Source organism: Rhipicephalus sanguineus, chromosome 5, assembly GCF_013339695.2.
Source record: "Rhipicephalus sanguineus isolate Rsan-2018 chromosome 5, BIME_Rsan_1.4, whole genome shotgun sequence".
NCBI lineage: Eukaryota > Metazoa > Arthropoda > Arachnida > Ixodida > Ixodidae > Rhipicephalus > Rhipicephalus sanguineus.
In genome coordinates, this window is record NC_051180.1 from 115,099,138 (window position 1) to 115,121,810 (window position 22,673).

General features: G+C 46.7%; 1 long non-coding RNA gene across 2 annotated transcripts in view; it reads right to left on the minus strand.

The window, feature by feature from the left end:
• Positions 1-22,673, minus strand: part of LOC119394159 (uncharacterized) — a 341,546-nt gene that overhangs the window by 56,737 nt on the left and 262,136 nt on the right. The window lies entirely within an intron of this gene.

Genomic DNA, 22,673 nt, shown 5'->3' on the forward strand with positions numbered 1-22,673 from the left:
TTCTTGCTGGGTCCCTTCAAGATGAGATACGTTTGCATAAAGGATATGAAGCAATATTAAAGATTTTTCATTTTACAATTTTATCTTATCTTCTTTAAAAATGATAGCTAGAAATGCTCGAAAAGTCAGTGGTCTAACCAGAGCCAGCATGGAGGCATTTTGTTATAAGATAGTTTCGCGGCTAGCTGATTCTTGGCTCCATTGACGGTAGCTGCTCGAACGCCCTCATTGTAGACATGTCACCCTACAGCGAATTTATGTAGACATGTCACCCTACATGTCACCCTACAGCAAACCCATAATGTCGTCGTCTGGGGGGCTCGCATTTGTCGTCTTCGGGGTACGTGACCATTGAAAAAAAAAAAAAAACGAAAACAGTAAAGTATTCGAACGTGCTGCGCCAGAGTAGTAAAATAAAAACTGAAACATGTCCTGCGACCAACAAGTGCGCAGTGCCGTAGGGTCCCCCTGTACGGACCTGTGTTCGTGCCACGATTCGATAAAGATACAACAGAACAAAATGACACGTGCAAACGATTTGTCTGCTTTGATGGAAGCGCAGTAAAGAACAACAAAAGGAAAAGAACGGCGTTTCTACACTGCCAGCTCGTTACACCGAATGTCGTCTGCTAGGAAACCGAGTGCCTCCTGGAGCACGCGCCCGCTCCTCGACTCCGCCCCTGGAATCACGTGCTCCCCACGTCACTGCTCTCCCATTGGGTGACCTTGGGCAGACGCTCTGCCGCGGGCAAATTTTTTCCAACTCCGGCGATCTCGATCGCTGGCGTTACGAGCGTCCACTGGTCGCGCTTAAAACCTGTTTTTTGGGCTCCCGCGACGACAGGCGCTCCGCTCTTGGAGCAAAATCGCTCGCATGTGAAACAGGCTTAAGACGATTCGAAGGCGAAAGCCATCTTTTCAAGCGAAGCTTGTATTGACCGGGAAAGGGCCTGGGACTAAGCCTGTTTCATGACTAGAGGCCGGATTTTTAGGCATCAAAAAAGCTCGTTTTAGGCGCCAAAAGTAGGCAGGAAAAACAACGTTTTAGGCCTCCAATATCGTAAATATAGGCACAATAAACTTGCACATAAATGAAAATAATTTCAAACGAAGACGTGCGCGACCTACGACAGGAAAACAAAAATGGTATTGCCTAAGATGGCACAAAGGCGCCAAAGTTTAACATAGCTGTAGAATTGTGCTTTGTTCTGCGGGGTGAGTCAAGTGTCCACCGTCGAATCAACTCACTCCCGGGTGTCTTTTCGGCATGACTGAGAAGGGCAGAGCAGGCGCAGGCTGCCAGATCGCTAAACGACCAGAAAGGAGGCATTCCTCGTCTTCGCCGGGTCGAATCGCGTAGAGCCAATTTCTCCCCTGGCAGTGAACCAATAGCGTAGCCAGGCGGGGAAGGGTGGGGGGAGGTTCAACCTCTCCCCCCCCCCCAAACATTTTTTGCGTATTTCTATATACACGCACACATACAAACGATGCACGAACATCCATAAAGTATGGTTGACCCCCCCCCTCCCAACACACACACCCCGAAAAGAATTTCTGGCTACGTTACTGCAGTGACCACCTAAACAAGTAAATTACGAACAATACAAAAGCCCCATGCACATAACATTTTTCTTCCTTTCTTTTTTTGCTCTTCACTCTCCTTTCCTCTGAAGGCCCTCCGCGGACTCGCATTCGCCAACAGCTCGCGCCATGTCGGCGCGGCGGCGAATTCTCGCTGGCGCGTCCTCCTTCACTGCTGCAAGCGGTTGTTTCCAGAAGCTGGTTGAACTAGGGGCTAGGTTGAAGCCCATAGTTCCCAACAGTCAATGTTACGCGGGAACGTGAATAACGGTCTCAAATAGCACCCGGGAGTGAAACTTGAGCCTAAATAGCGTTCATATAAGCGCCAATTTGAAAATAGGCATTTATAGGCATTTGTAAGCATTTAGGCGCGAACGCCAAAAATAGGCATTTATAGGCACTATAAAAACACTACAAAAGCTCTTCTTAACCTGTAATTCATGCTCATATATCAAACTGGCGCGATAGGAGCGCAAGGAACAAAATAGGCATTTGCCTAAAATTCGGTCTCTATGAGGGGCGTTCGTCCCTCGTAGTTCGTAACCAGTCGTAACGCTAGTACCAGATCTTGACCTCCAAGGTGGTGCCGGTTGGAGATTTTTCCTGTGCGTTGTTGAACAATAAAAAATTCGCAGCGTGCGCGTTAACTAAAAGCCGAATTCTGTCTCTCATTCCCCATTAGCAGCCATTGGCATGTTCCAGTAGGAAACGTTAGTAGAAGTAGAAGTGTAAGTGTTAGCTAAAAGCCGACTTCTTCTGTCTCTCATTCCCATTAGCAGCCATTGTTTACCTCCAAGGTAGTGCCTGGTGAGATTTCTCCTGTGCGTGATTAAACAATAAAAATTTTGTTCAAAACGCCGTTGATTGATGAAATAAACCAACGAAAGACGCCAGATGTTTTGTAAAAGCAAAACGAAAGAACGCCAGATGTTTCTAAAGCAAAACGAAAAAACGCCAGCTGCTTAACGAAAGACGCCAGATGTTTTCTAAAGCAATGGTTTTCTAAACAATGAAAATTCACAGCGTACATGTAAAATTAAAGTGAGCTGCAAGTCGTCATAACTCATCGAACCTTTAGTATACACGCGCCCGATCTCACGTCGGTGATGATGTACTGGGCAGAATTCACGGAAGATTCACGGTTTAACGATGAACCTCCACAGCTTCGCCCACTCATCATCATTCACTCCGTGGATATGCTGTGATTTTTTCATGACTGCAAAACAGCGCGAAAAACGAAGACACGGGAAGAACAGACCTGAGCAAGAGCTGTCCAGTCTGTATTGAGTGGCCCGTGAAGCTGGTGATGGTGGTGTTCCAGAAATGCTCCTCACCCACAGCTGGCGCGCACCAAAGAAAAATAATATCAAACCGAAATATTTCCATTCTGAATTTGGGGGTTGAACCCGGGGTCCCCCCGGTACGAAATCGAGTGTCTTGCCCAACCTCCTTGGTCTTGCCCACTAGGCCACGCGCCCATGTTTGCCCCATGTGACCTGAACTGAAGCATACGAATGCGTTTTACCGACGACGCAGCAAAAAGAAAAAAAAAAAAAACAGTACACTTTCTATGGGCGCTTCATTGAAATATTTCATGTTGGTGGACTAAAAGCGCTCTGCTGGACAACACGTAAGGTCAATATAAGGAATTGCACATTTCGGGAAAGTTTCGACTTCGAGAAAATTGAATTCCTAAACTGCGTTTCCACAATCGCGTGATGGTCCTTTCGTTGGGCCGTTCTAGAGGCTGAAGAACGTGACGCCATGTCGCTTCAGCCCGAAAACAGCATTCCGGGGACGGCCGCTACCTATAATAAAACTGAACGCTTACGTTAGGAGGGAGCATTGCGCAATGCGAAAGAAAGAAAGAAAGAAAGAAAGAAAGAAAGAAAGAAAGAAAGAAAGAAAGAAAGAAAGAAAGAAAGAAAGAAAGAAAGAAAGAAAGAAAAGCAGTAAGTCAGGCATGCCCATGCTAAGGTTCGCTTGCCCTTATTTCCGCGGTTAGGGAAGGGATCCTGGACTTTTTTTCTTCTCAATCGATGCATTGATCCTCCCCTGCCCTCATTCGAAAGTTTTCTGCACCTAACGTGGTGTTGCATTGACTCCGTGATCGGCCCACCTTTGACCAAGCGACAATGTCATGCGATGACGTCATCATGTGATGTCAGAGTGGCGCCACGATGACGTGTGGTGACGCCACATATTTTCGTGATCTGTAACGTCATGATGACGCCATCACGTGATGATGATTTCTTGCATCGCTCGTGTGGACGGCGCCGGCGCCGACTGTCAGTTTCCGTGTTTGATGAGGCATCTATAGTTCTGGCCAGGCACGTAGCCAGGATTTTTTTCAGGGGGGGGGGGTCCCCAAGGCCTAATTGTTCAAAAATTCTTTCCATGGCGCATATTCGACATATGTCACGGATGATGTCGAGCCATCTGTCATACCTGTCAGAACAACGACCACAGGCGTCGTTCTCCAACGTCGTCAGCTCTCACCGCGCCTTGCTACCATCGGGTTTCACACCCTCGGCGCGTTCGCCATCGGCCTTGTGGTGCGTATACGTCAACCCGAAGTGCGCCTTTCCGTCCCAGGAATCAGAAACAAGAAATACCTTTCTACCTTGGCCTTGAAACAAGCAGCTCTGGACTGCTCGCATGCTCTTTATGCTGACAGAATTCACGTATTCACTGATGGCTGTACCACCCAGGCCATCTCCACCGGCGCCACCGTCATCCCATCACGACACATCAACCTCACTTACAAACTTTGTCACGTGAGCACATCGACTGGTTCGGAGCTTGTTGCCCTGCGAGGTGCCGTCGATTATATCAAGCAACAACCGGCTGAGCGATGGGCAGTATTCTGCGACTCAAAGACGGCTCTACAATGCCTTTCGTCGGCACTTCTTCGCGGATCGTACGAACAACTTCTGTGAGAGATACGAGAAATGCTGCACTACGCGACTGAAAGAGGACACAACGTTGTGTTTCAGTGGATACCAAGTCATTGCGGTATCTCCGGCGACGACCTCGCCGATGAAGCTGCCAGAAAAGCACATGTAGAGACGAATCTTGTTTCTATACCGTTATCTAGGATTGATGCGGCTCGATACCTAAGTAAGCTGGCGCAGAACATGACACTGCAAAAGTGGCAAACATCACAGTTCACACACCATCGACTGTATTCTCTCGACCCATCTCTACAACTGCGGCTACTACCTGGTATTTCCCGGGAGGAAGATACAGTGTTGTGCCGTCTGCGTCTTGGTGTAGCATTCACCAACGCCTACTCATTTAAGATAGAGATGGCCGACAACGCCGAGTGCAGCGAGTGTGCCGTTGATGAAACTATTGAGCACCTTTTCTGTTCCTGCCCGACATATGCAAACAAGAGGCTTCACCTCAGCACTGCACTAAATCAAATGGACGGAAGCACTTTCACTGTCGTGAAAATATTGGGACCATGAGGCTGCCCATCACAGTACCGAAAGTCAACGAAAGCGCTGTTGCGTTTTCTAAAGGATACCGGACTGATTCGCCGTTTGTGATGTCAAACGCGGAACTGTTACGTCGGCTGAAAGAGTGACTTTTCTCTCCTCCTCTCTAACTTTCTTTCTCCCTTCCCCCTCCCCCAGTGCAGGATAGCCTGGGCTCCGCCCTGGTTAACCTCCCCGCCTTTCTTTTATTCTTATTCTCTCTCCTCTCTCTCTCTTTCCATGGCAAAAAGAATAAGACGTTGCCCGGCAATATAGAAGGCTGGACAAATTTCGGGGGGAGGGGGTGCCCTGCCCCCCCCCCCCCCTCACCTACGTGCCTGGTTCTGGCCCAAATATAAAGTTGTTTGTGAATAATGTCATGTGTGGTAATTATAACCGCCCGTAACCACCTGAATAAAATCGCAGTATTGGCTCCTTTCGCAATATGAAGTCATCAGTGAATGATGTCATGTGTAGTAACGATTATTGCCCGTAATTGCCCGAGTACCAAAGCGGTATATTAGATCCATCGGAAATATAGGCTGTGGGTGAATGGTGTCGTGTGGAGCAATAATTACCGCCCGTAGTGATTTAATGTGGTCCTGTACTATATGGGAGTGTGGCGCCGACTGTACCGGATGGAGCCTGTGCACGATACCTTCTGCATCATCATTAAAACCAACTGTACGCTGGCTTTGCTAACTAACGCAATCTTGAAACACCTCCGTGGTTGCCACGGCTGGTCCGCAGATTGAAGCGGCGTATATCTAATAGTACTATGGATAAAGATAACATTAAGACCTCAAAGATAAAACTATTTAGGCTTTCATCACGTCCTTTAACCCGACATTTCAATACAAGGTAAATATATGCAAAATCTTCCCCTACTAGTGGATACAGAAAGAACTTCGCCAGGATGGGGTTTCACAGAGTTCCCTCTGCGGAAACCATGGCTCCAGCCTCCAGCGACATATTAAGGCGAAAGCCTTGCACTGGCGGCGCGGCACTCTCCCGCGCGCCGCTCACCGCTCGCTCGACGCCGCTTCTCTCTCTTTCTCCCGCGGAGCGTCAAAGTTTTTCTCCCGCCGGCCCAATCGCTCCGGGACCTATTTTCGCCGCTGCCGCAGGCTGCCGCGCAAGCAATCCACCAACCAGCGCCTGCCTTTTCTCCTCTTTCTTCTCACACGGGATGTCGTCATAGCAACCAGACATCGTTCTCCACACCAGCGCCACCCCTCTCCGTCTTTCATAGGTCGGCACTGTAAGAGAATACTCACTCACACTCACTCACCCCAATTTTTTCAGCCTTCGCACTCACTCACGTTCATACTCACGCCTACTCACACTCATGAGTGCTCATTCACGTTCACACTCACGTCCACTCATACTCATGACCGCTCACTCACGTTCACACTCACGACTACTCACACTCATGAGTGCTCACTCACGTTCACACTCACGTCCACTCACACTCATGAGCGCTCACTCACGTTCACACTCACGTCCACTCACACTCATGAGTGCTCACTCACGTTCACACTCACAACATTCAAATGAGTGTGAGTGAGTGTGAGTGAGTGCACTCATGAGTGAGTGTGCCGAGCTATGCCGTCTTTTGGGGAGAAATCGCGAACCAGCTGCGAGCCGGCATGTCCACTCTTGTCTCGTGAATCTCGCGCCGGCAATGTGGACAGCGTGCCGCTGCTTGCCGTGCGGAAGTGACGACGGGCGGGAAGCCGCCGCGGCATGCTCTCCGCCAGTGTGCAGGTACCTTTAGATGCCTCATCGAACGCTAAAAGTGACCGACGGCGTCAACACGAGAGATACGAAAAATCATCATGTGGTTACATCACCCTATGACGTCATCATGACGTCGCAGGACACCCAAATTGGTGACACCATCATGTCATCACTGTGGCGTCACATAACGTGACGTCACATGACGACGTCGTAACATTACATAATCGTTTGGTCAAAGGTGGGCCGATCCCGAAGGCACTGCAAAGCCATTTGAAGTGCAGGGAGTTTCCATTGCCTCCGATCCCGGAGGCAATGCAAACTACGTTGGGTGCAGAAAGCTTTCAGGCGATCAATGCAATCGACCGAGAAGAAAGAGAATAAGAAGATAATGGCTTTAGCCTTCGAGTCGTCTTAGGCAAATGCATAAGAGACCGTGTGAGTTTCTTGCTCGACGACTTCTTATCGTTTGAGGCCTTCCAACTGACCCTGAACGTGTGTCTCATAAGAACGACTCAGCGCCTTTGAGAACGAAAAAAAAAAGTAATTTCAACAGTGAGCCCTTGCAACTTTGAGAGTGCACTTGCAACTTTGAGAATGACAAGGATCAAAATTAACTAAGGATAACTCAGCAATGATGAGAATGACATGAGTTGGCAACATTGATCAAGTGACGTGAGCAAGATTTATTAGTACTTAGATGTTACGGCGCTACATGGCCGGTTAATGGTGTGGTCGATAGGTGACGTGCTATCATCAAATTTCAGTGTTATGCTGAGTCATTCCAAGCTATATTACCACAGAGGAACCCTTTTAGATATAGGCGATCCGAAGACTTGAACGAACGACCTCTAGCCCAGAAGCCGTGTATACGGTAATTATTCTGTCATTTGTGCATGTGCATGTACAGGCGGAATAGAACACGATTAGGAATTTCTCGCGCGCACGTTCAGACGCACGACTCGTTTTGATTTCGCCACGGACGCATGGCGACTATTAGCTCATCGCCGCGTCCGGATATCACAATGAAGCGATCCGCAATGTGTACGCCGATTTTTCAAAATGCGCAACCTCTGAAGGACAGATTATGACTCACGGTGAGAGCGTTTAAACACCGGCGATTTCATTTTCGCACCAATGCGATCGTAATTGTTTCGTAGACAGTATCACAGTACACAGCGCTGCAGTAGCTAACGCAAGTGTGGTGCGGTGGTCGAGTTCTCGCTCAGCGCCTTTCTCACGCTAAATTGAACTTTAGCGCGATAAATATGTACACAAAAGAGAAGGCACACGCGATCGCTACGGGGTCATACCACGCCAAACGTCACAGCCATTTTGGCGACCATCTCAAATGGGATCGAAAAAATTGTGCTGATTTCTTTCATTGAAAACTGCAAATTGTTAGAATATTTTGGAGATAAAAAAAATTTTGGTGACACAGAAGCCTTCCGAATTTCGCAGAATGTCGTCTGAGTGACGCTTGTTCCAAAACTAATTCTGAGAGTAACGTTTGTGTTTCAACGTCATATTTCGTTCACATATTTAAGCAAAAAGCGTTTGCGTACGATGTTCGAATCTCAGTTATACTAATGCAATTTTTCTGCCATATATGCCTCCACAAATTTTGTCAAAATGACCTATGTTTGCATTTTTTCCCTCGTAATACAGCGCTATGTATGAATATCCGAGTAATCAACACTTACTCTACGGAAGGTATATTTTGTGATGAAAATATTTTCAGACCACTGAAATTTGCAAATCTTACGAGAAAAAAATCCGGAATACATGAAAATCTTCATTTCGGGTCATATTGAAACGCAATTTACACCACGTGGTGCTCTAATTTAAAATCAGCTTTATACCTCTATCAAAAGCAAATAAATAGTTCTTCTTATATGTCAACTCTTATCATTATAATTTTTGTTTTAGGGAAGAAAATAATTTTTGAAGTTTCCCATTGACGGCAATGGGCAACTTCAATGACGAAGCCGCCGTACGAACAAATGGGAAGATAGCCGTTAATGGGAAATTTCGCACACGACATGGTGTAAATTGCATCTCAATGTGGCCCAAAATGAAGATTTTCGCAAATTCGTGATTTTTTGCTCGTAAGATTTACAAACTTCAGTGATCTGAAAATGTTTTTATCTCAAGATATACATTCCGTAGATTAAGTATTGGTTACTGGGATGTTCATAAACAGCGCAGTGCTACGTGGGAAAAAATGCAAACATAGACCATTTTGACAAAATTTACGGAGACTTGTATGGCAGAAAAGTTGTAGTAATATAACTGAAATTAGAGCATCTCACACAGACGCTTTTGCTTAATAGATAAAGCAAATTTGGCATTGAAACACGAAACGCTACTCTCAACTAGTTTTTCAACAAACGTCACTCAGACGACATTCTGCGATATTTGGAAGGCTCCCACTTGACCCAAAAATATTTTATCTCCTACATATTCTAGCAATTTACTCTTTTCAATGAAAGAAATGAGCACAATTTATTTCGATCACATTTGAGATGGTCGCCAAAATGGCTGGGACGTTTGGCGTGGAGTGACGCTCAGTACTGCGATCGCACCTACAGCGACATGCATGCGCTCTCTCGCGCTCATTTTTCCTCGCGCTATACAGTCAGTGGGTATCAGCTCACCCACTTTCCGATTCGTGCACGCAACGACAAGAACTGAAGGACATCCTTGCTATAGCACCGTGCGCTTCTCATACGTTACTTTTCTATAGGCCCGGCGGTACAACAAACATGGTAAGTGTCGACAAAAACCATCCTTTGCAGCGCGCACACACACACACACACGCGCACACACACACACACACACACACACACACACACACACACACACACACACACACACACACACACACACACACACACACACACACACACACACACACACACACATACGCGCGCACAAACACGCTGGCTCACTCACTCACTCACTCACTCACTCACTCACTCACTCACTCACTCACTCACTCACTCACTCACTCACTCACTCACTCACTCACTCACTCACTCACTCACTCACTCACTCACTCACTCACTCACTCACTCACTCACTCACTCACTCACTCACTCACTCACTCACTCACACTAATACTGAAGGGTGTGCAGTCTTTGCCTTCCAAACAATAACAACGAATAAGCTTCTAAGGCAAATAGCGCTGTACACAGGTCTTTGTGCGCTACAGATCTTTATGTTTCTATAATGACGTTTAAGTGTGTATATATCCCTTAGAAGAGTTGTTCATATATAACATTGCCTCACTGCCAAATTAATAAATGAAATGGTTGTATACGCTAGTCAAGATATCCGAGGACAGCTTATTTTCTGCAATTTCCCCCATCTGCACTTTGTAAAGATGGCAAATGAACAACTTCATTAACTTCATTCATACATTCAGTAGGTAGCAGAAAGAAACTACGGCAGCTAGCGGCGACAGGTACGAAGGAAAAGAACGGAGAAGACGGCTCCGCAATGCTGCTGGAAAGTGGCTGCTGACCCGAGAGCCCTTAACACAATCCCGAGACATCGCGCCCAATCACTCGAGGGCTTTCTTTCTCTCAACTGAAGGCCCTCATACCCAATGCCTGCCTTACTTCCTTACTTGTGCGTTTATAGCTTGTTTATTTAATTGTTTGTTTCTTTGTTGGTGGGCTTGCTTGCTATCTTACTTGTTTGTTTGCTTGCTTGTTCTGTTTTCACGTCCACCCGAAGACTGCAATCTGCGAAGGCAGGCGTCTTTAATCTAGGTGCTTTGACCATGCGGAAGGCAATAACCGAGGTTCACCTGTGGATCGTTCCTCAGGTGTCCCCGCATTGCGAAAAAAAAACAAAAAACGATTTCGATGTTTACGTCATGGTGTGCACGATCGGGGAGGTGTGCTGACAGACCTAGCCTTGCAATTGGTACCAGCTATTATTTCGTTCAGATTTATTTATTTATTTATTTATTTATTTATTTATTTATTTATTTATTTATTTATTTATTTATTTATTTATTTATTTATTTATTTATTTATTTATTTATTCAGAATACCCCTAAAGGCACTTGTATCGTATTACATAGCGGGTGGGGAGTATGTAGGCTAAAGTTAACGAATAAAGTAAAGATGATCGCAGGATATGAGTACTGCAGCAAAACAAAACAAATAACGATGCAGGATCAGATATCTAGATCTAGTCATACAGTAGGTAATATTGGTAAGAGCAACATAGCCAGGGTAGGGGCTATAGTGAAATTTTCAGCGCGCTGCTAAGAAACGAAAGACGAAGTGGAAAGAACCGCAGGGGACAAAACGAACGCGAACTAACAACTGTTTATTTTACGAAATCATAAGAAATATATATGAACAGTATGAAATAGATAAAATATTCACACATGAGCGAAAAATGCTTCAAGAGATATCTGATGCGCAATCACACACACACACATATGCACACGCAAATACAACACATGGAACTGCATAACGGAACAACTCCTCAAAATGCGGTAGGTCTCAAGTCCGTCAACACAACACAGGGCTAAATCACGACTCATCCACGCATTATTTGCATAGTGATGTCTGACCACACGATGTCGTGCAGCGCGTGCAAAGGAACTATTGCTTCTTCATGCTTTGGTTTTATCATTTTGGCTTAAGCTGAGCCACTAGCTTTCTTTTTCAGCGCTGTATTGAGCTGAAGGCATACTCGTTCCTGTTTCTTTTTATTTCTCTGCGAGTTAATTTCGAAGCTGGCGACGTCAGTTCTCTGTGAATGTTGGTGTTAGAGGCGTCCATGAATATCGCGCCACACCTGCGACGCTCGAGTGTGCTAAAAAATAAAGCCAACTTCATTTAATATAGATGCACGCTGTTCGCACACTTATGGGCGAGGAGGCCTCGTCGGCAGCGTCGAAGCGTCGCATCTGAAGCAGTATAAACGAGCAAGTGCACAGTACGGCAAAATAAGAAATCATTCCGTCAGTAAAGCCGAAGCCGGCTTTACCGACCATTTGCCGACCTCTAGCATTAAACATCAAGCACGCGTTCAATGACAATGACCTAAAAATTTCATTAAGGCGTTTTACGTGCCAGAAATTACGAAGTCATTACGAGACGCGTCGTATTGGGGACTCTGCAGTAATTTTGAACACCAGGATTTTCTTGGCTGCGCACCCAAATCTATAAGTGCACTGGTGGTTTTGCATTTAGTGCGCGATGAAACGCGCCGGTCAGTGTAGTCCTAGAATCGGACCCGCGCTCCCGGTATGTGTACAGCACAACGCCGTGACCGCTAGGTTACCACGGCTGGTATCAACGATTTAAGCGACAACGCGCTCATACCGGACTTTGAATATATTCTAAATCAACTCGATTGTATTCATGAGTCAGTCAGCCGCATATAGTCCATCCGCTTTATGTGTCATTAAGGCCACACTATACGCCATGCCACTCCCATTTCGAAGTGCTCGTCAGTTAACTTCCGAGCCCTCTTTTTCCTGTGACATTATCTCATGCGAACACGAAGGACCAAATAGAATAACGGCACGCAAATGACATCGCGTTCTGATTAAAAACGCGTACGAAGGCCAAACCAACCGCGCAGCGGGCGAGGACGACAAATTTCCCCTGAATACGGCACGCATAGCACGTTAGTTCATCGCTATGTGAACGCAAATCGCCGGCTCGCGCTACGTCAGCAGGGCGCGGCCTCGGAGCTGACGATTCTTTCGACCGCGATTACCGACTGGTGCGTGAAAGATTAATGGAGCGGTGGTCTCCCTGCCGCTTTCGCTTCACTCACTCAGCCACAGCCGTCAGTTTACTTTCTTACCCCCCGTGTATACCGTAATCACTCAAATCTAGGCTGATAGCGTTTGTTTTAACTGGAGTTCCAGAACTTCTAGGTCAACTTAGACACAGCTAGTTCGTTACAGCCTTCAAAAGTTAAAAAGTGCCACGTAGCTTATTCAGGCCCCCGAAATACATCACTGCAACCGCCACTGTCCACTGCATAAACTACAGATCAGTGTATACCCGATATACAGTACGTACGACATTTTGACAGCATTTTGAATGGGCGGAATGCCGCCGCGGGGGTGCAGCGGTTACGGTGCTCGGCTGTTGACCCGAAGGTCGCGGGTTCGATCCCGGCCGCGGCGGTCGCATGTCGATGGAGGCGAAATGCTAGAGGCCCGTGTACTGTGCGACGTCAGTGCACGTTAAAGAACACCAGATGGTCGAAATTTCCGGAGCTCTGCACCACGGCGTGCCTCAAAATCGTATCGTGGTTTTGGCACGTAAAACCACAGATATTGCTTTATTAGTTAAATGGGGGTAATGCCGGCACATGCATTGTTGATTAGTATTACTGTGTTCTTTTTTTAGTTAGCTTTTGGCAAGATGCTTCGTCCACATCGCCACCTATAGCTCGCAGTGTCATTGCGGTGCAGCTAGACAGTGCATGAGCTATGATTAACATTCTGGAGTTTCACGTGCCAAAAACACGACACGGTCACGAGGCACCCCGTAGTTGGGGAGTCCAGGTCAGTTTTGACCACCCGAGATTTCTTAATGTGTATGCGTGAATGGAAGTACATGGGTGTTCTTGCATTTCCGCCAGATCGAAATGCGGCCACCATGGCACTCGCCGGGGATAGAACCCGCGTCCTCAAGCTAAGCAGAGCGACCACCATGACCGGCTACCACGGCATGATACATGATAAGCTACCACGGCAGCTGCGTGGACTGTCGTGGCTGGAATCGGACAATGGTAACAATAGTAAATCTCCTCTTTTTGATGTTGGCAGTTTACTAGTATCTTATACAGCTTGCTCACTGGAAAAATGCTATTAAGGTCTTTTATGCAGTCGCCTGAGACGGCTCAAGGCGAAAGCCATCTTCTTTTTCTTCTCAGCAGATGCACTGATGCTCCCTCACCCACCTCCGAAAGCTTTCTGTACCTTGCACTGCCTCCGTGATCGGCCCAGCTTTAACCAAGCGTCGACGTCATCAAGTGATGTCACAATATAGGAGGTCATGATGACATGGTGATGTCACATATGTTGTAGATCTGTGACGTCATAAAGTGGTGATGATCTCTCGCAATCACTCGTGAACGCCGCGGGACGCAGACGCCGACGGTCAATTTAAGGCTTTCGCCTTAAAAAGTTATATATTGATAGCTTGCACGTGACGTCATGAACGCAAAACATGGCTCCAACATGGCGGCTTAGATGACGTCGAGGCAGTACAATCACGCGGCGATCAACCTACTTCATTGTGATAACGACGTCGCTGGAACGTTATTGGGCCTCTGTGCATGAATAGCGAAAGAACCATCATGCGATGTACTGATAACGCTAATGTGACATCACACATTTCGCGTCCCGCTATGTGGGTGCTCCAACGTGGCTGTTTCAGTTTCAGCGACGTCAGCGAAAGCCATCTATAAATAGTTTCTTATCTCCCCAATCTGGAGGTTGGCCTTATAGAAACGAGGCTTGCCCATGGATTCGAGTAAATACGGTACATCCGCGCATGGGATCGCGCTTCCACCGCAAATTTGGAAATCACGCGACCGGTGAGCGGGGGTGTCATTATGTATTCATGCCAGGGTACCACGCGCTCATCTCGTAAGCAGCGCATAGCGATGCGCGCACGCGTGGTCGCCCCCCCACCCCTCATCTCATCTCCCACCGGCATTGCGCGAACGCCCGTCACCCCTTCCGGCCATTCGCCGGAGGCGACTCATCAGCGGAGGCGTTTTGAACGGAGGCCGGCATTTTTTTTTTTCAACAATATAAAATACATTAGAGAGTTGTCGAGCCACGCCCCAGTTCACGCCAGCAAACTGTCTCTCGCCATGCGTGCACCGTAAACTGCCTTACCACGATCACCGGAATTCCAAAAGGGCTTTGTTCCCTCGAACGAGAGCATTCGGCAATTTCGCGAACGAGTCCTTCATTAACGAGGCTGCCTAGACCTCTTCGGCGCGCGACTTTCTGAGACCTGGGAGAATGATGAATGTGTTATAGCGTCTGTCAAGAGATTCACTTGAGCGTGAGAAGTAAGCGTGCTTGTTTTCTCGATGCACTGTGTGCTCGGGTTGAGATAGCGAAAGTATACGCGCTAACGATGTTGCGGACGCCGAGAGCACGGACTTCTCTAGACTGTCCGAATGGATACTTCGTTCATGCATGAGACGAGACTTCAAATATATATACACCCTGGCGGAACTTTTCTTTTTGTTTACCGATGATGTTCCCCGTGCTCTACTACGGAGGTTGGCCCTGAATTGGGTGGTAGAACAGTCAAGGGGCCGAATCCTCAAAGCTTTTCTTTCGTAAATGTTCTACGTCTACATTCGCTAATGATACATCTTGAATCGAGATTAGCTGAGATTTCCTAGTGCGAACAATTCTAACGTAAAGTGCGAATACTGCACCAGAAAAGTAAAGAGTAAATAAATTGAAACAATATTAGTAAATTGTGTATAATTATCAAGCAAAAAGAACGTTGAGCGCTACATAATATCTGTAAGCAGTGCTTATCCTACGTGATAGTCACAGAAAAATAATTTTCGAAAAATTACAATGAAAAGGATAAGTTTTAGTACGCTTTGTAAACAAAAACGAAAGCAGAAAAAAAATCAACTTGTGGTTTTTGTTTGCATCGTGCCTAGGACACTACAACCCTCTTGCGGCTAAAACGCAGTAGGGTACCACGACAGGAAAGTATCACCGGTGAAGTCAAATTGAAGCTCTCCTTTACGAAGGGTTGTACAATTCGTTTGCCTTGAAAAGTAGAGCGGGAACAAGATATGTTGGGGAACATTCGTTCTCATTACAATGAAAGCACAATTTTGAAAGAACCATACATGAGTCCGCGATTGTAAAATGTTAAAAAGTTGTGTGGGGGGACTCCGCAATGTAGCCTTGTAATCGGTACTTTAAACTTTCTGTAACGAAGCACCATCGAACATTCCTAGTTCCGCAGCCACGTCAACCACGTCACGTTGCCCTCCTACCTGGTTAGTACTGTGTTGTACGCTTGGCATCAAGTACATAGATTACCACTTATAGTTATTATCACAACTGCATTTCGCTGTCACGGAGAAGTAATCATGAAATGCTGCGAGACGCAGAGCACGAAAAAAACAACAACAAAAAGGTTATACTGGTCGTTTGCTGAATGTCGTTGTACACGTTTTGAATTGAGGTTCCGTCGGCCAATGCGCTTCTGTCACGCCATATTTAATCTGCGGCCGTTCGTGCATGAGAAATCGTTGTTGCCGAGTTAGCAAGCAACGAAAAAAAGAGTGCAACGTCGCTTTACATAGTTATTGTATACGTATACATTGTTAGGCTGTCCTTGAGTCATTGTTTTATCATTATTTCAGCACAATACATGAAACTTCTTTGGTCGCTGTCATTGCGATGCTAGGAGTAGTGGAAGTGGCAGCCTAGAGTGGACGTCAGTCAGCACAGAAATAAACACCTATCTTATTAAGCAAAGTATAAAGCCATAAGGTGCTGTATTTACGACAATGAACCATAAAGAGATCAACCACTATGAAATCGCTCAGATGAAAAAACAACTAAAAATGGTCGAGGAGAAATGTAAAGTTACCCGCTTCGGTGATGCTCGACTGCTGACCCGAAGGTCGCGGGATCGAATCCCGGCCGCGGCGGCCGCGTTTCGATGCAGGCTAAACGCTAGATGTCCGTGTACTTAGATTTAGGTGCACGTTAAAGAACCCCAGGTGGTCGAAATTTCCGGGGCCTTCCAATACCGCGTCCTTCATAGTCATATCGAGGTTGTAGGACGCCAACCGCCAACAATTATTACTATTACAAATGTAAAGTTCTCGTTGCACATCCCACGGGTCGTGCTATGAATTTGATTCGGTAAATGCGCTGAGAGCACCCTCGTGTGCCACACGACATCGTTAAGCCTTCTATTCAACGCATCTGTCCTTTACTATGCTTGACGTTTCACCTTCTCGCGTTCTCCAGCTCTCTTGAGCCCAGCAGATACCTTTAATCGTTGTGTCAGCACTCACGAACGCGTATTTTACATACGAATCCTCTGTCGAATAAAAAAACGCCAGGCCTGCGCTGAAACCGCAGCACAGTCACAGCGAAAGCTGGAAGAGCAGCGTTTCTAGAGCCCGTTAAGCTCTCTTGGGGCTACAAAACAAGTACACTAGAAAGGTACCCACTACGCCATAAACCAGCATTTTTGTGAAGTTGGGAAGCACCTACTAAGCCATTATTCGTCATTCTGCGGAGAAGCGAGGCACCAGCTACGCGTCAGTAAGGCATCATGTGCACTTTGTTGACGCGACGACTGATGACGATGAAGAATTATGGCTCAGCCCTTTGTAATGGGTTGGAATCTTTAAACGGCTCACCAGTTATGTAATTTGCATTGGGTGACGCCCGGTCACTATTTCCCTCTCCCGTCATGCTGTATAACATACGTTGACGTGGGAGAGAGACGGGGGGGGGGGCGAAGAACATTACTGAGACCCCGAGGTTATGGATCATGCGCTTATGGGCTTCCTTGGCAACCAATACAAGTGCACTTGCGAGGAACCCACTACGCTATAATCAGTGTAATTTTACTGAGACCCCGAGGAAGTGGATCATGCGCTTATGGGCTTCCTTGGCAACCAATACAAGTGCACTTGTGAGGAACCCACTACGCTATAATCATTGTAATTTTGAGAAGTAGGGCAGCAGGCACTGTGCCATTTTTCGTCATTCTACGGAGAGCGTTGGTACCTGCTATACGCATGTAAGGCATTATGCGCACTTTGTTGATGCTGTGCCTGATGACGATGAAGAATTATGGCAGAGTCCTTTGTAATGGGTTGGAAGCATTCAACAACCTACTCGTTGCGCAATTCGCATTGTGTGACGCCTGGTTACAGAATTCGCGTTGTGGGACGCTTGGTGCTTATTTTACTCTTCTACCACGCTATATTGCATATGCTAATGTGGTTCCTTTCCGACATGAAGCCTGTATAGGACCTTTTTGCAAAGCAATTTCAAGCACCGGCATGGCTCAGAGGTTGAATACTGGGCTCCCACGCAGAGGGCCCAGGTTCGAACCTCGTTCCATCCTGGAGTTTTTTTCTTATTTCGTTTTTTTTCTTATTTCGATCGATACTGGTTACGGACACCGGCGGCGGCGGCGGCGGCGGCGGACAACTACGGCGCCAAAAACGGCCGGTGAAATGGTCTCATAACAGCTTTCGCTGTAAAACTAACAGTGCTACATGCCCATGCAAAGAGGCTGCAGAAGACATAGAGCACCTTGTTCACCATTGCAAAAACTATGCTGCTCCTCGTAACAATCTTTTGCAAAAAACTACATGGTTTGTATAGACGGCCATTAAAAACAGGAAAAATTTGGGGCCCATGGCCAACAGAAAATTCTCAGAACACTACTGCCCGCGAATTAGCGCAATTTTCGGAGGAATATCAGAAATATCAAGAAAATACTAAATAAGGTAAAAATACTGATTGTGCTGCTAATATAAACCGATATTCTTGGCTTCGTGTTTCTTGTATTTTCGTGTTTGTGCAGCATTTGTTTTTGCAAACATGACTGTTGCAGTTGGAGAGCGGTGAGACAAGAAGTGGCACCGCTTTTCACTTGCTGCAAGAACAATCACTTACCTCCTGCAACTCTACACACCCAGCCTTCCTCAAGAGGAGTCAGTGTATATCTTTACCCCGTTGCCTCCGTTTCACTACTAGTCGTGGTCTATATCCCCAACAAAACCTTCCCTGCCCTGCCATATGCAGTGCCATACTATCACTTTAAGGGTCAAAGAAAATGATATGCCCGAAGTGTAAATGCGTATGTAAGCAAGCATCCCATGCGCAGCGTCCGTATGAAAGCTCGTATGAAAGCCGAAACTGAGACAGGCGTTGCACTGACCAAGGACGAAATATTGTAAACGTTCGGCCTTTGTTCGGTGTTCGAACCTTCGCTTTCGCCTCACGAGATTGATCAGAACCTGCAGATGTTCGAATACGCCATCTGGCCCAACTACATGAGCCGAAACTGAACCGTGGAAAACCGAACGAAGACTGAACGTGTACGAGATTCCGCCACAGGTCTTCTAACACGCGCGCCCGTTCTGCCGCCGACACAGCGCGGCGGAATTTGCGAACTGCCAGCAGGGTGTCAAGCTGTTTCTGCGACGCGGCACGCAGCGTACACCTGCGCACACGCCACGTTGCGAGCCAAGTTGCAATTAATTAACGACGCGTGGGCCTCGGCGTCATTTTAATCGGTAAGTTGGCTGGCGGCTCACGCCCCCTCGACGCGCGCCCAACCGCGCACCGCTCCTCAGTGTTATATATAAATATATCCTCGACCTTCTGCGACTTGGAGGTTGGAGCTCAGTGTCAGAGCTGTAGTTCCAGGCATCGTCAGTGCGGGCTTGCCGGACACTGTTATCGGAGCGATGTTTCCTCAAGCACTCCGACTGATTAATCGCGCGTAAGTAACGAATGATATACATTCGAATACTTCTGATAAAGTGACCGAAACCTCTTGAACGGGGGAGAGCCGAGGCGTCCGGATGGCCAGCAAGCAGCTTCAATTGCCCAAAGGCCAGAAGCGTGCTCCAAAATGGCACGCATCTATCGGAGAGACGAGATGAAGGTCCAGTGGCAAAAATAGGTCATGAGCTCGTGCAATGCTGCTCCGTCAGACACGTTAAATATATTACTAAAGCGAAAGCCTTATACGGCTCCCAAGTAGAAAAAATCCTGCATTCGGCGTTGGCAACACGAACGCTACAAGAAAGTCACGTGCGGTGTACACCCACATTCAACGGTTAGAAATTAAATTTGGTTAAAGGTAAGTCAAATGTTAATTAATGTAGCAAGTGTATGGCAAGTGATTAGAAGTGATAATTAAAGTGCATAAAGGGAATCAAACGTGAATCACATGTGAATCGCAGTCAGTTTTAAAGGTGATTCAAAAGTGTGTGTGTGAGAGAGAGAAACGCTTTAATGAAAAGCTGGAGATGTTAGCCTGGCTATTCGCCTGACAGGCTACTCCAGGTGCTGGGTGATGAGCACAGGCTTTCGGATCTGCCGTCCTTAGCGTTAGGTACAGAGAATGTAAATTTTGTTTCATGTCTAAACGCCGTGAGAATTAATACCGCTTGAATTCCTGCTAGCACGCAGGCCGTGTACGGGATGTTGAGTGCAGCACGCTGAGTTTATGACGTAGATCCACGTCTAGTTCTATACAGTGTTGTCATCCGTTATGCTTTCATTGCATCCGCCCTTTGTCCTCTATTTCGTCTTCTCACTCCATCTCGCATTTCGATGGAGGAGAAATGCTACAAAGGCCCGTGTACTGTGAGGTGTCACTGCACGTCAAAGAACTCCAGATGTTCAAAATTACCGGAATTCTCCACCATAGTTCGGCAAATTCACTCATGAGTCTGCTCACTCAGATTCACTCAGACTCAGATAGGGCCGTGAGTCTGACTCTGAGTGAGTCCGGGTGAGTAATATTTTGGTGCGCTTGAGTCTGAGTGAGTCCGGTTGAGGAAAATTTTAGTGAGCCTGAATACGAGTGAGTCCGGTTGAGGAAAGTATTGGTGAGTCTGAGTCCGAGTGAGCCCTCAGAGCAAAATATATTTCTTGAGTGAGTCTGAGTGAGCTCCAATTTTTATGCCGACCTATGTCCTCCACTGCGGCCGTGCCTTGTAATCATATCGTTGTTTTGCACGCAAAACCCCAGAAGCTATTATCACTTCTTTCCTTTGGTCGCTCTCTCTTATGTTTCAGCCTCGCTCTGTTTTTTTCTATGTACTTTATTATCACTTTATTTATATGATAAAAAGATGATGACACCTCACTATTACGCGGAAGCTACTCTGTGTCATGAAAATTTAGTGTCGTTTTTTTTCCTTTCAGGTATTCTGCTGGCCGGCCTCAAACGTGAACCCTCGCAGTGGAAAAGCTCGGGCGTGGTGTTACAAACTGTGGAGCGTCTGGCATATAGCATCGACGTCTGGCAGTCGGTGTGAACTATTGCATCGTCTCTGCCAGGGACTGAACAGGCAATGGTTCCTACGGGAAAGCAGCGTTTATCACCCGAAGCTTACGGGCACATGGTTACATCACCGATCACCCGTTAGAGCATTGAACACTGTCGTTTAAGCACTTGTGTGCGCATGAGTATTGACAGCAGTCTGGTTATCACGAGAGCTATCGCGGATGCAACAACCACATGTTGTATTACGCTCCTTTTAGGGAGCCATATACAGAAGCTCTGAAGTATCACTACATGAAATACGTAGCGCAAGGTTACAAACGAGAAGAAAAAAGAAGGGACAAAAAGAACGTTTGAAACATTGCTCCACGTCTTTGAAGTAGCTATGTACAAACTGGCCCAATATAGTGCATGTTATTGTGCCAACCATAGAGTTTCATAATAAGACACTATAGAGAGAAATCTGGTGCTATTGTCTATCAGAGCTGCAACAAATGGCGCTTCAGCCAGCATGGGAATGATGGGTAGTACATAGATTTGCCTCCGCTTCGTTCTTTCGGCTCCGTGTCGCTTCGTGTGGCCTGCAGTCGCTTTGTCGCAAGAGGAAGTTCACGAAGTTCAGCGAAAGTTCAGCAGTCTAACTTCACCACCTTGACTCTTTTGGGAGCACCGATTCAAATCAGCGCACGGTGTTCACAACGAGCCATTCTTGATGCGAAACAATATCCAAAATGCAAAACACAAAAATAAACAAAGCCACAAGTGCGTTCGAACTTCGAAGCCACAAGCACGAAGACTAGGCAAACCCACGTACTACCCGTCATTCCCACGGTGGCTGAATAATCGCGGCGCCACAGTTCCCTCAAGTAAATATTGCAGAAGACTCTGTGGTATAAACCACGAAGTGGCGAAGCCAGAAATTTTTTCTTCTTTCTTTTTTTGGAGGTGGCACGCCCTTGGCTGGAAAGAGTGGGCTGGCTAGACGGGTCCTGTCTAATGTCGTTTTATGCCGTAAATATAATATGCTGGACAATTTCTGGACTGGCATTAATGTTTTTTGTAACGCCAGGGCAGGTATTTTGGGCTGGTATTCTAAGTGGTGTAGAAGTCCACCACTCACAGCCGGGGGATCTCATTGATAACAAGGGTGGACCGTCGCTCTAAGGACTGGCCAAGCACGAAAAGCACGGTAAGGCATTAGCCCCGTATTCTGAAACAAGCGTTGACTCGAAGTTCTCTCTTATCTCGACCACCTGAGCACAGCGCTGCCGCTGGACTGAAAATGATGCAGCGTTTCTCAAGAAAAGACTACGATTATCGCTCCCATCCAGTGACCATTTCTGCCACAGGGTGGATCTCTGCCATGGTCTTTCTCGAGTCAAGGTGCAGCGCCGAGTGAAGGGACGTGTTTCAACGATTTGAAGTATTCTTACTTTCCGAGGACGATAGCGGAATGGAACAAACAGTCCGATAAAACTGTGTGACACAGTATTCGCTATCACAATTTGAATCACACCTTCAGTGACAAGCAACTTTTTGCTCAGGCCGAGGTCGCTCGTTTGTTTTTCTTTCTTTATTTTTTCGTCATAAGTGGTTGTCTGATTTCAAAATTGTTGGAATAACGTTGCGTGCTTTTTTGTTTTGTTCTTCAAAACGCGAGTGCGAAGAAACTCATTGACTATTCTTTCACCCGGTAATTTTTTAACACGAAAGTGTTTTATACCGGGGTCCACAAAGACTTCACCGACGTATTTCCGTCAGTGAAGTCAGTGAGGACAAAGAAAAACCAGAAGAAATAGTTTCGTTGGCTTGGATGACCTGAGAGCCGAACCCA